At 41.5% G+C, this 12,963-nt stretch overlaps 1 protein-coding gene across 12 annotated transcripts in view; it reads left to right on the top strand.

Annotated features, from left to right (window-relative positions):
• TBC1D30 (TBC1 domain family member 30) overlaps positions 1–12,963 on the top strand; it is a 148,251-nt gene that overhangs the window by 75,463 nt on the left and 59,825 nt on the right. The window lies entirely within an intron of this gene.

Below are 12,963 nucleotides of genomic sequence, written 5' to 3'. Positions count from 1 at the left end.
ACTCCACCTCATAACCCCCATACTCTTGTCCATGTCTCTGAGTCTCATTTTTATGTCCCATCTATGTATGGATTCATATAGTTCTTAGTTTTTTCTGATTTACTTATTTCATTCCGTATAATGTTATCAAGGTCCATCCATGTTATTGTAAATGATCCGATGTCATCATTTCTTATGGCTGAGTAGTATTCCATAGTATATATGTACTAAAGCTTTTTAATCTACTTGTCCACTGACGGACACTTGGGCTGTTTCCAGATCTTCGCTATTGTGAACAATGCTGCCACAAACATGGGGGTGCATTTCTTCTTTTGAAACAGTGCTATGGTGTTCTTGGGGTATATTCCTAAAAGTGGGATAGCTGGGTCAAAAGGCAGTTCAATTTTTAATTTTTTGAGGAATCTCCATACTGTTTTCCACAGTGACTACACCAGTCTGCATTCCTACCAGCAGTGCAGGAGAGTTCTCTTTTCTCTACATCCTCGCCAGCACTTATTCTGTGTTGTTTTGTTGATGAGCGCCATTCTGACTGGTGTGAGATGATATCTCATTGTGGTTTTAATTTGCATTTCTCTAATGACTAGTGATGTTGAGCATTTTTTCTTTTATTTTTAAATTTTTATTTATTTTTTTTAATTTTTATTTTATTTATTCATTTTAGAGAGGAGAGAGGGAGAGAGAGACAGAGACAGAGACAGGGGGGAGCAGCTGGAAGCATCAACTCCCGTATGTGCCTTGACCAGGCAAGCCCAGGGTTTTGAACCGGCGACCTAAGCATTTCCAGGTCAACGCTTTATCCACTGCGCCACCACAGGTCAGGCGAGCATTTTTTCATATGCCTATTGGCCATCTGTATGTCCTCTTTGGAGAAGTATCTATTCTTTTTTTTTGCCCATTTTTTGATTGGATTGTTTGTCCTCCTGGTATTAAGTTTTACAAGTTCTTCATAAATTTTGGTTATTAACCCCTTATCAGATGTATTGTCAAATATGTTCTCCCATCATGTAGTTTGTCTTTTTATTCTGTTCTTATTGTCTTTAGCTGCGCAAAAGCTTTTTAGTTTGATATAGTCCCATTTGTTTATCCTGTCTTTTATTTCACTTGCCTGTGGAGATAAATCAGCAAATATATTGCTGTGAGAGATGTCGGAGAGCTTACTGCCTATGTTTTCTTCTAAGATGCTTATGGTTTTACGGCTTATATTTAAGTCTTTTATCCATTTTGAATTTATTTTTGTGAATGGTGTAAGTTGGTGATCTAGTTTCATTTTTTTGCAGGTAGCTGTCCAATTTTCCCAACACCATTTGTTGAAGAGGCTGTCTTTACTCATTGTATACTGTTACCTCCTTTGTCAAATATCAGTTGTCCATAAAAGTGTGGGTTTATTTCTGGGTTCTCAGTTCTGTTCCATTGATCTATATGCCTGTTCTTATGCCAGTACCAGGCTGTTTTGAGTACAGTGGCCTTGTAGTATAATTTGATATCCGGAAGTGTGATACCTGCCACTTTATTTTTCCTTTTCAATATTGCTGAGGCTATTCGTGATCTCTTTTGGTTCTATATAAATTTTTGGAATATGTGTTCTATATCTTTGAAGTAAATCATTGGTATTTTAATTGGTATTGCATTGAGTTTATGAATTGCTTTGGGTAATATAAACATTTTAATGATGTTTATTCTTCCTAACCATGAGCACGGTATATGCTTCAACTTGTTCGTATCTTCCGTGATTTCTTTTATCAATGTTTTATAATTTTCTGAGTACAAGTCTTTAATCTCTCTGGGTAAATTTATTCCTAGGTACTTTATTTTTTTGGTTGCAATGGTGAAGGGGATTGCTGCCTTAATTTATCTTTTTGACAGTTCATTGTTAGTGTTTAAAATGCCTCTGATTTCTGGCCCTGGCCGGTTGGCTCAGTGGTAGAGCGTCGGCCTGGCGTGCGGGAGTTCCAGGTTCGATTCCTGGCCATGGCACAAAGGAGAAACACCCATCTGCTTCTCCACCCCTCCCTCTGTACTTCCTCTCTGTCTCTCTCTTCCCCTCCCCCAGCCAAGGCTGCATTGGAGCAAAGTTGGCCCGGGTACTGAGGATGGCTCTGTGGCCTCTGCCTCAGGCGCTAGAATGGCTGTGGTTTCAGGGGAGCGACGCCCCAGATGGGCAGAGCATCGCCCCCTGGTGGGCGTGCTGGATGGATCCCGGTTGGGCGCATGCGAGAGTCTGTCTGACTGCCTCCCCATTTCCAACTTCAGAAAAGTACAAAAAAAAATGCCTCTGATTTCTGAGTATTAATTTTATATCCTGCCACCTTGCTGAATTCATTAATCAGGTCCAGTAGTTTTTTGAATGAGACTTTAGGGTTTTCTATATACAATATCATATCATCTGCAAATAATGATAGTTTTACTTCTTCTTTTCCAATTTGAATGCCTTTTATTTCTTCTTCTTGTCTGATTGCTGTGGCTAGGACTTCCAGAACTATGTCGAATAAGAGTCATAAAAGGGGGCACCCCTGCCTTGTTCCTGATCTTAAGAGGATTGCTTTTAATTTTTGCCCATTGAGTATGATGGTTGGCTGTGGGTTTGTCATAGATGGCCTTTATCATGTTGAGGTATGTTCCCTGTATTCCCACTTTGCTGAGAGTTTTAATCATGAATGGGTGCTGGATGTTATCAAATGCTTTTTCTGCATCTGTTGAAATTATCATGTGTTTTTTCTCCTTCCTTTTGTTTATGTGATGAATCACATTGATTGATTTGCAAATATTGTACCAGCCTTGCCTCCCAAGAATAAATCCCACTTGATCATGGTGTATGATTTTTTTTCATATATTGCTGGATCCGGTTTGCTAATATTTTGTTGAGGATTTTAGCATCTAAATTTATCAGGAATATTGGCCTATAATTTTCTTTCTTTGTGTTGTCTTTGCCTGGTTTTGGAATCAGAATTATGCTCGCCTCATACAAGGAGCTTGGAAGTCTTCCTTCCTCTTGAATTTTTGAAATAGCTTGAGATGGATAGGAGTTAGTTCTTTGAATATTTGATAGAATTCACCAGTGAAGCCATCAGGCCTAGGACTTTTCTTTTTTGAGAGTTTTGTGGAAACTGTTTCAATCTCATTTGTTGTAATTGGTCTGTTTAGGTTTTCTGATTCTTCCAGATTAATTTTTGGAAGATTATATGTTTCAAGGAATTTGTCCATTTCATCTAGGTTGTCTAGTTTTTTGGCATACAGTTCTTCATAGTATTTTCTTACAATATTTTGTATTTCTGTTGTGTCAGTTGTTATTTCTCCACTCTCATTTCTAATTTTATTTGAGTCCTCTCTCTTTTTTTCTTGGTGAGTCTGGTTAAAGGTTCATCGATCTTGTTTACCTTTTCAAAGAACCAGCTCCTGGTTTCATTGATCCTCTGTATTGTTTCTTTAGCCTCTATGTCATTTATTTCTACTCTGATTTTTATTATTTCCTTTTCTACTACCTCTGGGCTTTACTTGCTGTTCTTTTTCTAGTTCTTTTAGATGCAGGGTCAAGTTGTTTATTTGACCTTTTTTTAGCTTCTTAAGGTATGCCTGTAATGCTATGAACTTCCCTCTCAAGACTGCTTTTGCTGTGTCCCATCAACTCAAAAGTTGATGTATGCTCGTTATTGTTTGTTTCTAGGAATTTTTTTATTTCTTCTTTGATCTCATTGTTAACCCATTTGTTATTTAATAACATGCTATTTAGTTTCCAAGTGTTTGAGTATTTTTCAGTTTTTCTGTTGGGATTGATTTCTAGTTTTATGCCATTGTGATCAGAGAAAGTGCTCGATATGATTTCAATCTTCTTAAATTTGTTGAGATTGCTTTTGTGCCCTAACGTGGTCTATCCTAGAGAATGTATCATGAACGCTTGAAAAGAATGTATATTCTGCTGCTTTAGGGTGAAAGGTTCTGAAGATATCTATTAAATTGAGTTGATGTAGTATGTCCTTTAAGTCTGCTGTTTCTTTGTTAATTTTCTTTCTTGAGGATCTATCTAGTGATGTTAGTGGGGTATTGAAATCCCCTACTACTATAGTATTGCTGTTGATCTTGCCCTTTAAATCTATTAAAGTCTGCTTATATATTTAGGTGCTCCTATATTAGGTGCGTAGATATTTATAACGGTTATATCTTCCTTTTGGATTGCTCCCTTTATTATGTAGTGACCTTCTTTATCTCTAACTATAGTCTTTGTTTTAAAGTCCATTTTGTCTGATATAAGTATTGCTACCCCAGCTTTTTTTTTTCATTTCCATTTGCATGAAATATTTTTTTTCATCCTTTTATCTTCAGTTTATGTGCATCTTTTGTTTTAAGGTGTGTCTCTTGTAGACAGCATATGTATGGGTCCTGTTTTCTTATCCATGCAGATACCCCATGTCTTTTGATCAGATCATTTAATGCATTTACATTTAAGGTTATTGTTGATATGTAGTTGTTTATTTCCATTTTTTCTTTAAAACTGTATTCCTCTTTTCCTATATTCTTTTTCTTCTTTTTCTGTTTACAACAGTTCCCTTAGCATTTCTTCCAGCCTTGGTTTGGTTGTAGTGAATTACTTGAGGTTTTTTTTTGTCTGTAAAGCTTTTTATTTCTCCTTCAATTTTAAATGATAGCCTTGCTGGATAAAGTAGTCTTGGTTGTAGGCTCTTGTACTGCATTACTTTGAATATTTTTTGCCATTCCCTTCTGGCCTCAAGTGTTTCTGTTGAGAAGTCGGAAGTCATTCTTATGGGGGCTCCTTTGTAGGTGATAGTCTTTTTTTCTCTAGCAGCTTTTAATATTTTCTCTTTCCTGGAAATGCTGAGGTCGCCGGTTCAAAACCCTGGGCTTGCCTGGTCAAGGCACATATGGGAATTGATGCTTCCTGCTCCTCCCCCCTGTCTCTCTCTCTCCTCTCTCTCTTCTCTCTAAAAATGAATAAACTAAAAAAAAACAATTAAATTAAAAAAAATAAAATTAAATAAAAAAAAACTTAAAAAAAAATAAAATAAAATAAAACATTTAAAAAAAATATTTTCTCTTTATCACTTAGCTTTAGTATTTTAATTATGATGTGCCTTGGTGTAAATTTCTTTGGGTTTCTCTTTAATGGAGTTCTCTGTGCTTCTTGAACTCGTGAGACGTTTTCCTGCCTTAATTTAGGGAAGTTTTCAGCTATGATATGTTTGAACAAAGTCTCTATCTTTTGTTCTTTCTCTTCTTCTTCAGGATCCCCTATGATAAGGATGTTATTTCTCTTCATGTTGTCACAGAGCTCTCTTAGAGTTTCCTCAGACTTTTTTAGTCTCTTTTCTTTTCTTTCTTTTTTACAGGGACAGAGAGAGAGTTAGAGAGAGGGACAGACAGGGACAGACAAACAGGAATGGAGAGAGATGAGAATCATCAATCATCAGTTTTTCGTTGAGACATCTTAGTTGTTCATTGATTGCTTTCTCATATATGCCTTGACCGTGGGCCTTCAGCAGACTGAGTAACCTCTTGCTCAAGCCAGCGACCTTGGGTCCAAGCTGGTGAGCTTTTGCTCAAACCAGATGAGCCCGCACTCAAGCTGTTACCTTGGTGTCTCGAACCTGCGTCCTCTGCATCCCAGTCCGACATTCTATCCAGTGCTCCACTGCCTGGTCAGGCGAGTCTCTTTTATCTGTTTTGCTTCTGTGCATTCATTTATCTTGTCTTATAACTCACTGATTCGATTCTTAGCTTCATCCATCCTGCTTTTAATTCCTTCCATTGTGTTCCTTATTTCCGATATTGTATTTGTCATTTCTTTTTTATTATTTCAATATCCTTTTTTATATTTGCTATCTCTTTATTTAGGTGTTCGTAATGACCATCTATTGTTCTAATATCTTTGAGCATCCTAACAATCGTTATTTTAAACTCTGCATCTGGTAATTTGGTTATATCTGACTTATTCCGGTCCTTTTCTGGGGATTTCTCTTGATTCATTTTTTTTTTTTATAAATAAATTTTTTTTTGTTTGTTTGTTTTCAGAGACAGAGAGAGAGAGGGATAGATAGGGACAGACAGACAGGAACGGAGAGAGATGAGAAGCATCAATCATCAGTTTTTTGTTGCGACACCTTAGGTGTTCATTGATTGCTTTCTCATATGTGCCTTGACTGTGGGCCTTCAGCAGACCGAGTAACCCCTTGCTGGAGCCAGCGACCTTGGGTCCAAGCTGGTGAGCTTTGCTCAAACCAGATGAGCCTGTGCTTAAGCTGGTGACCTCGGGGTCTTGAACCTGGGTCCTCCGCATCCCAGTCTGACGCTCTTTCCACTGCGCCACCGCCTGGTCAGGCATAAATAAATTTTTTTTTTATTAATTTTAATCGGATGACATTAATAAATCAGGGTACATATATTCAAAGAAAACATGTCCAGGTTATCTTGTCATTCAATTATGTTGCATACCCATCACCCAAAGTCTGATTGTCCTCAGTCACCTTTTATCTAGTTTTCTTTGTGCCCCTTCCCCTCCCCCTCCCTCTCTCCCTTCTTCCCTCCCCTGTCCCCCATAACCACCACACTCTTGTCCATGTCTCTTACTCTCGTTTTTATGTCCCACCAATATATAGAATCCTGTAGTTCTTGTTTTTTTCTGATTTACTTATTTCACTCTATATAATGTTATCAAGATCCCACCATTTTGTTGTAAATGATCCGATGTCATCATTTCTTATGGCTGAATAGTATACCATGGTGTATATGTGCCACATCTTCTTTATCCAGTCTTCTACTTTTTTTTTTTTTTTTTTTTACAGTAATTAAATCCTTTAAGCAAACTCTTGGCCAATACAGCAAGAATCTATAAAAGAATAGTGTCCTTAACATGTTCACTAAGTCCAAGTTGGCACCATCACCATGCCAAATTCCTGAAAAATGCAACCCCACCCCAGTTCAGTCCGTTAGGAACTGTCACAAGGAGCAGGAGTCCAGGAAAAGTTCATATCCAGGAAGAGTCCGCATGGCACTGGATTTGCCACAATTCTATACTTTGCAGCTCATGACCAAGTCCCAATGACCGCTGCTTCTAGCTAGTAATGATTCAGGTAGACTGGAAAAGCCATCTTCAGCATGTGTGGAGATGGAGCTTCTGTTCTCCTCTGCCTGGAGAGATGAGACCAGGTTGCTTTTCCCTGGAGCTCTGCGACTGTGGCGTGGTAAAGAGAACCTTGGGATACATTCCTGCCACGCGAGTCTCTCCCGGCTGCTGTTTGCTCCGGGGAGCTGGGCAGCCCTCTCTGCGTTTCTGCTTTTTCTACCAGTCTCGGTGTGGCTTCTTTAGTTTTCCTTGGTTGAAGAGTCCTCTTAGTTTAGTCCAAAGTTGGTTTTTCCAGATGATGGTTCTTAAAATTAGTTTGTAATCCACTTTGGTTCTGGGATGTGGATGTTGGTATGTCCGCCTACTCCAGCGCCATCTTGTCTTCCCCTTGATTCATTTGTGTTGCATTTCTCTGCCTTCTCATTTTGTCTGTGTAAAATAAGGTTTTGGCCACTGGAGTCCACTGAGTGTGACTTCTGTGTTCCCTAAGTGTGGTCTGTCTGCAGGCCCACCACCCCCTCTGCTGTTGCTGCCTAGGGTGTTCCAGTATGGGTGTTGCTGGTGCCTGCCCACTGGGACTGTTGCTGTGGTTTCCGCCTCTCCTTCACGGGAGTGGCTGTGATCACATGCTTGGGTGTACAAGCCACGGTGGCCTTAGCCTTCGCCCCGCCCCCGTGGGCAGGGCTTGGCCCTGAGGGCAGGGGTGAGCACCTTTGCTCAGCTGTGGGTCTCCGCCTGATTCCGGGCTTTTGCCCTGCCCCTGCAGGAGGAGCCCAGCTCATGGGAGGGCTGCAAGCCTTGGCTCCACAGGCCAGGACTGCATGCCCACGCTCAGTAGCAGGACTCTGCCTGTTCTAGGCTTTTGGCTCCACTCCCGCAGGAGGAGCTGGCTCCCACTTCAGGCCACAAGACTGGGTTCCGTGGGCGGGGCAGGGCTGCGCTACTGCACCCTTGCTGAAGAGCGGGTCTCTGCCCCTTCCGGGGCTCCCGCCCTTCCCCCCGGCAGGCTGGATTGCAGGTGGCTTCTAGCTGGGGTTGACCACTTTCGCATATCCCCTCCTCCCCAGCCGGGCAAGACTGAGCTCACACCTGGGCCTCAGTGGTGGACAGCTAGCTTCCGCCCTTGCCAACAGAACCGCGCTTCTGTGTCCTGCCGCTGCCCGCCCTCGGGCGAGCCCTCAGCCATGTGGGTGGGGCGCTGCAGCTCAGACCCTAAGATTCACTACTGTAGTCCCGGAAGCTCCCTCCTTCTAAGCGACTCTGCTCTGAGTGCCATGGGAGAGCTTGTTTGGCTGGTGTCCTGCTGCTCTTTGCTGGTATTGCTGTTCCCAGGGGAAATATTCACTTCAGATTTGGGGAGTGACTCATCCCAGGGGTTAGGGTGGCTGTCTCTCAGTGTTTCTCTTTGTGCCTCCTAGATTACATTCTCTTCCTGCTACTCCGCTCCTCTCCTCTCTCCCTGTCCCCCGGAGCCCCAGGTGAGTGGTTGTGAGAGAGGTTTTCTGTGTGGTCCCTTTAGGAAGAATCCTGGGTCTGAGAAATCAGTCTTTTTCTCACAAACAGTATCCTGACTTGTTTCCAGCTAAATACTGTCCATACGCCTCTTCTAGGTTCTGGGGCTGCAGGCTGGGGTTTTGTTCCTGGGACTCAGGACCTTCCCCTCTCTGCTAAACTCACTTCTCGCCACGCGAGTTTCTCCCGGCTGCCGTTCACTCCGGAGAGCTGGGCAGCTCTCTCCACATTTCTGCTTTTTTTACCGGTCTCTGTGTGGCTTCCTCGGTGTTCCCTGGTTGAAGAGTCCTCTTAGTTTAATCCAAAGTTGGTTTTTCCAGATGATGGTTCTTAAAATTAGTTGTAATCCATTTTGGTTCTGGAAAGTGGATGTTGGTACATCTGCCTACTCCATCACCATCTTGTCTCTGTATAAGACATATTTTTAAAGCACGTTTAATATTAATTATACTTATTTATTGTTGCATAGTAAATTAGCTGCTTGAAACAGCAAACATTACCTCACAGTGTCTCACAGGAATCTGGGTGTGGCTTAAATGATTCAGAGTCACATCATGGTGGCATTCAAACTGGTGGCTGGGGCTTGTGGTCTCATCTGAAGGCTTGATTGAGTGGGTGCGTTTACTTCCAACTTCATTCATGTGGTTGTTGGCTAGATTTAATTCCTCACAGGGCCTTGGACTGAGGGTCTCAGTTTTTTACTGGCTATTGGCCAGAGAACTTTTTTTAGTTTCTTGCCATGTGGGGCTGTCCACTGTACAGCATTGTGGTTGGTATCCTCACTCACTGAGCAAGAGAGTAAGAGTTAGCAAGGCAGAAGAGATTAAGTTACAGATTTGTAGCCTAATATCAGAAGTCACATTTTATCATTTTGCCATATTCTGTTCTTTAGGAGCCAGTCACTTCTCAGCTTTTTGGAATTCCTCTGTCTCAGGGTCAATAGTCCAGTAAGGGTGAGGTCTAACAGATAAAGCGGAACATCAAGAGGGCAGTTTGGAATTTACATATCTATCAATCACTAGGTCTAGCTCATACTGAAGAGGATGGGCTGTGACCTTCAGGAGTTGAGGGCCCTTGGGGTCATGATAGAAACTGTCTACTCCACTAGATATGGTTTAATCTGGTTGGATCTTTTTAGGTTGCTTCATTCTTTTGTTTTTATTTTTTTGGAATTTTTCTGAAGTTGGAAATAGGGAGGCAGTCAGACAGACTCCCGCATGTGCCCGACCGGGATCCACCCGGCATGCCCACCAGGGGGCGATGCTCTGTTGCAACCAGAGCCATTCTAGTGCCTGAGGCAGAGGCCATAGAGCCACCCCCAGCACCTAGGCCAAGTTTGCTCCAACGGAGCCCTGGCTGCGGGAGGGGAAGAGAGAGACAGAGAGGAAGGAGAAGGGGAGGGGTGGAGAAGCAGATGGGCGCTTCTCCTGTGTGCCCAGGCTGGGAATCAAACCCAGGACTCCTTCATGCCAGGCCGATGCTCTACTACTGAGCCAACCGGCCAGGGCCCGCTTCATTCTTTCAGGTTGGGGATGAGGTATGGAGGAGACTGAGAGTGAAAGTCTATGATGAAAGCTACTTGCTTGGAGAAAGGTTATAGAAGTGAGTTATATTTATTATCTTTTAATAATTGATACCTAGGGTATTTATTAGTAAAAAAAAATTCTGGAAAACTTTGAGATGGAACACTAGCAATTTCAGATCTAGATCTGAATGTGACTGGTGAGTCACCAGAGAAATCTTTAGGAGGAATGAAGTATTTCACACAGGGAGGATGGCCACTGCCTTGTTTGCCTGGGGCAACATGTGGTGGTCCATTTATATCTGAATCCTCAGACTGCTGTTGATTGCAGTGCTTTGTGATGGGTGGGATGGATATTCCTGCTTTGTATGCAGGAGCACCTCCTCCACCACTGATTCTCTGTGGTGAAAACCTTAGTGATAATGGCAGTCACCATTAATGTGTTAAGGAAAAATAAGCAAATGTTCCTCCTAGTTTTATACACATCATGGTGGAATGAATTATAAATACAGCCCAACATGATTTAAATCTGTATTTACTCTCTCACTTTTCCATTCCTGTATTTAAGGAAATAACTTTGAAGCGATTTGTTCATCAAATAGGCAGGGGTGGCGGCAGTGACAAATCAAATACATGACTTTAAAACATTTTTTTTTTTTACACAGAGACAGAGTGAGAGTCAGAGAGAGGAATAGATAGGGACAGACAGAATTGGAGAGAGATGAGAAGCATCAATCATCAGTTTTTCATTGCGACACCTTAGTTGTTCATTGATTGCTTTCTCATATGTGCCTTGACCGTGAGGCTACAGCAGACTGAGTAACCCCTTGCTCGAGCCAGCGACCTTGGGTCCAAGCTGGTGAGCTTTGCTCAAACCAATGAGCCTGCACTCAAGCTGGGACCTTGGGGTCTCAAACGTGGGTCCTCCACATCCCAGTCCTATGCTCTATCCACTGCACCACCTCCTGGTCAGGCTAAAACATTTTTAATTTAGAAGCAATTTTGTTTACTCATTCTATTGGCTTTTGTCATTTTTTTCCCCAGGTATACTGTACTTTGACTATAAAATGGGAGCTATAGTATTGAAAAGCTGGAATAAACAATTCAGGTTAGGGGTGGGTTGGAAAGTTTTGGGAACAAGGATATAAGGCCAATCAAATCATGAAAGAGCTCAGGGATACTTGAGAAAGTAAAAAGTCACAGAAAAAGATGGATTAGATAAAACTGAGAAAGTGAATATTTATATGTCTGTTGTCAGTCGAATAAGTTTGTAAAATATGATTTTTCTTTTTGCTTGCTGATAGTTTGCATTGGGGCTGGGCATCACCAGGTATATGTGATCTGTAAAATTGCAAATTACCTTCCTGCTTGGGAAGAGCCATTGTTTTGCTAATGTTTTGCTGAAGAAGAGGATTCCCACCAGAAAATTTTGAAAAGGGAGAGAATAAGGAGAGGCAGAAAAGAAGCCATATTTGCATAGTGAGAGCAGAGAGAATGCAGGGTGCTGAAGAAGAAGCCATGTTGGCAGAGAAGAAGGTGTGCAGATGGGGAACCAGAGGTTAGGGAGGGGCTTTTGCGAGCTCCACTGAGAGATTCTCCTGGTTGTGGAACCAGAGGATTCATCAGGGTTTTGTGAGTTCTGAATGAAGAGGGAAGTGTTTTCCCTGTGTGTGTTGCTCCTCAGCCGGTGCAAGACTTTAGTGAAGGAATGGCCCACCATTGTTTGTCTCCAATGTTTTTTTACCATCTGCCTGAATCCAGTGAGAACATGCATGTGAATGACTGCGATGGCCGCAACTACTGGCCATACATCTGCCTCTAAGAAAATGAACTTTGTGGGATGAAATGACATTCTCATCACTTAGGAATCTGGTTAGGCATTTAATATGCAGAGGAAGGTTGGGTTTACGAAGAACCACTTCTGATGCAAAGGAAAATATTGGGTGTTGGTGTTTTTCCAACAGCTATTTTGACCTCTGCAAGTTATAAGGGAATGTATAGTTCATTAAATGTAGGTAAGCCATTTTCCTTGTTCTTTTGTACTTACTGTTTTTTTTCCTTAGTGACTATTTTGTTTTTTAATTATTTGTTAAGAATTTGTAGCTCCTTTATTATTTATTTGTTTTTTAAAAACTTCATTTTTTTAGGTTCACAGTGTAATTGAAAGGAAGGTAGAGAGATTTGCCATCTATCCCCTGCCCCACGCTCCACATGCACAGCCTCCACCATTACAAATATCACTCATCAGAATGATGCATTTGTTAAAACCAATGAACCTACACCAACACATCAGTAATCACCTGAAGTCCATAGTTTAAAACAAGTTGATGCTTCTCATCTCTCTCCCTTCCTGTCTGTCTGTCTCTCTTTCACTAAAATCTATCTATCTATCTATATATTTATTTATTGGGCTCTGTGTGGTTGGCTCAGTGGATAGAACATCAGCCTGGCACATCAAGGTCATGGTTTGATCCCTGGTCAGGGCATTTTCTGAGAAGCAATCAGTGAGTACACAATTAAATGGAACAAGAAAGTGGAACAGTGAATTGGTGCTTTTCTCTCAAATCAATGGAAAAATTATTTTTATTGATTTTAGAGAGAGAGAGAGAGAGAGATCGATTTGTTGTTCTATTTATTTATGCATTCACTGGTTTTCTGTTGTACATGCCCTGACTGGGGATCAGAACCACAATCTTGGCTTATCAGGATGATGAGCTAACCAACTGAGATACCCAGCTAGGGCCCAGATTTTAAAAGTTTTGATTGTTCAAATAAAACCTTGTTGCATTCTGCCAGGAAAAGGAAAGTGGACAAAAAGCCAACATCAGTTGTTTTACTAACCCAGGTTGATGGTTAA

The sequence above is a fragment of the Saccopteryx bilineata genome, chromosome 2 (assembly GCF_036850765.1).
Source record: "Saccopteryx bilineata isolate mSacBil1 chromosome 2, mSacBil1_pri_phased_curated, whole genome shotgun sequence".
Taxonomy (NCBI): domain Eukaryota; kingdom Metazoa; phylum Chordata; class Mammalia; order Chiroptera; family Emballonuridae; genus Saccopteryx; species Saccopteryx bilineata.
This window is presented reverse-complemented; position numbering and strand designations above follow the sequence as displayed.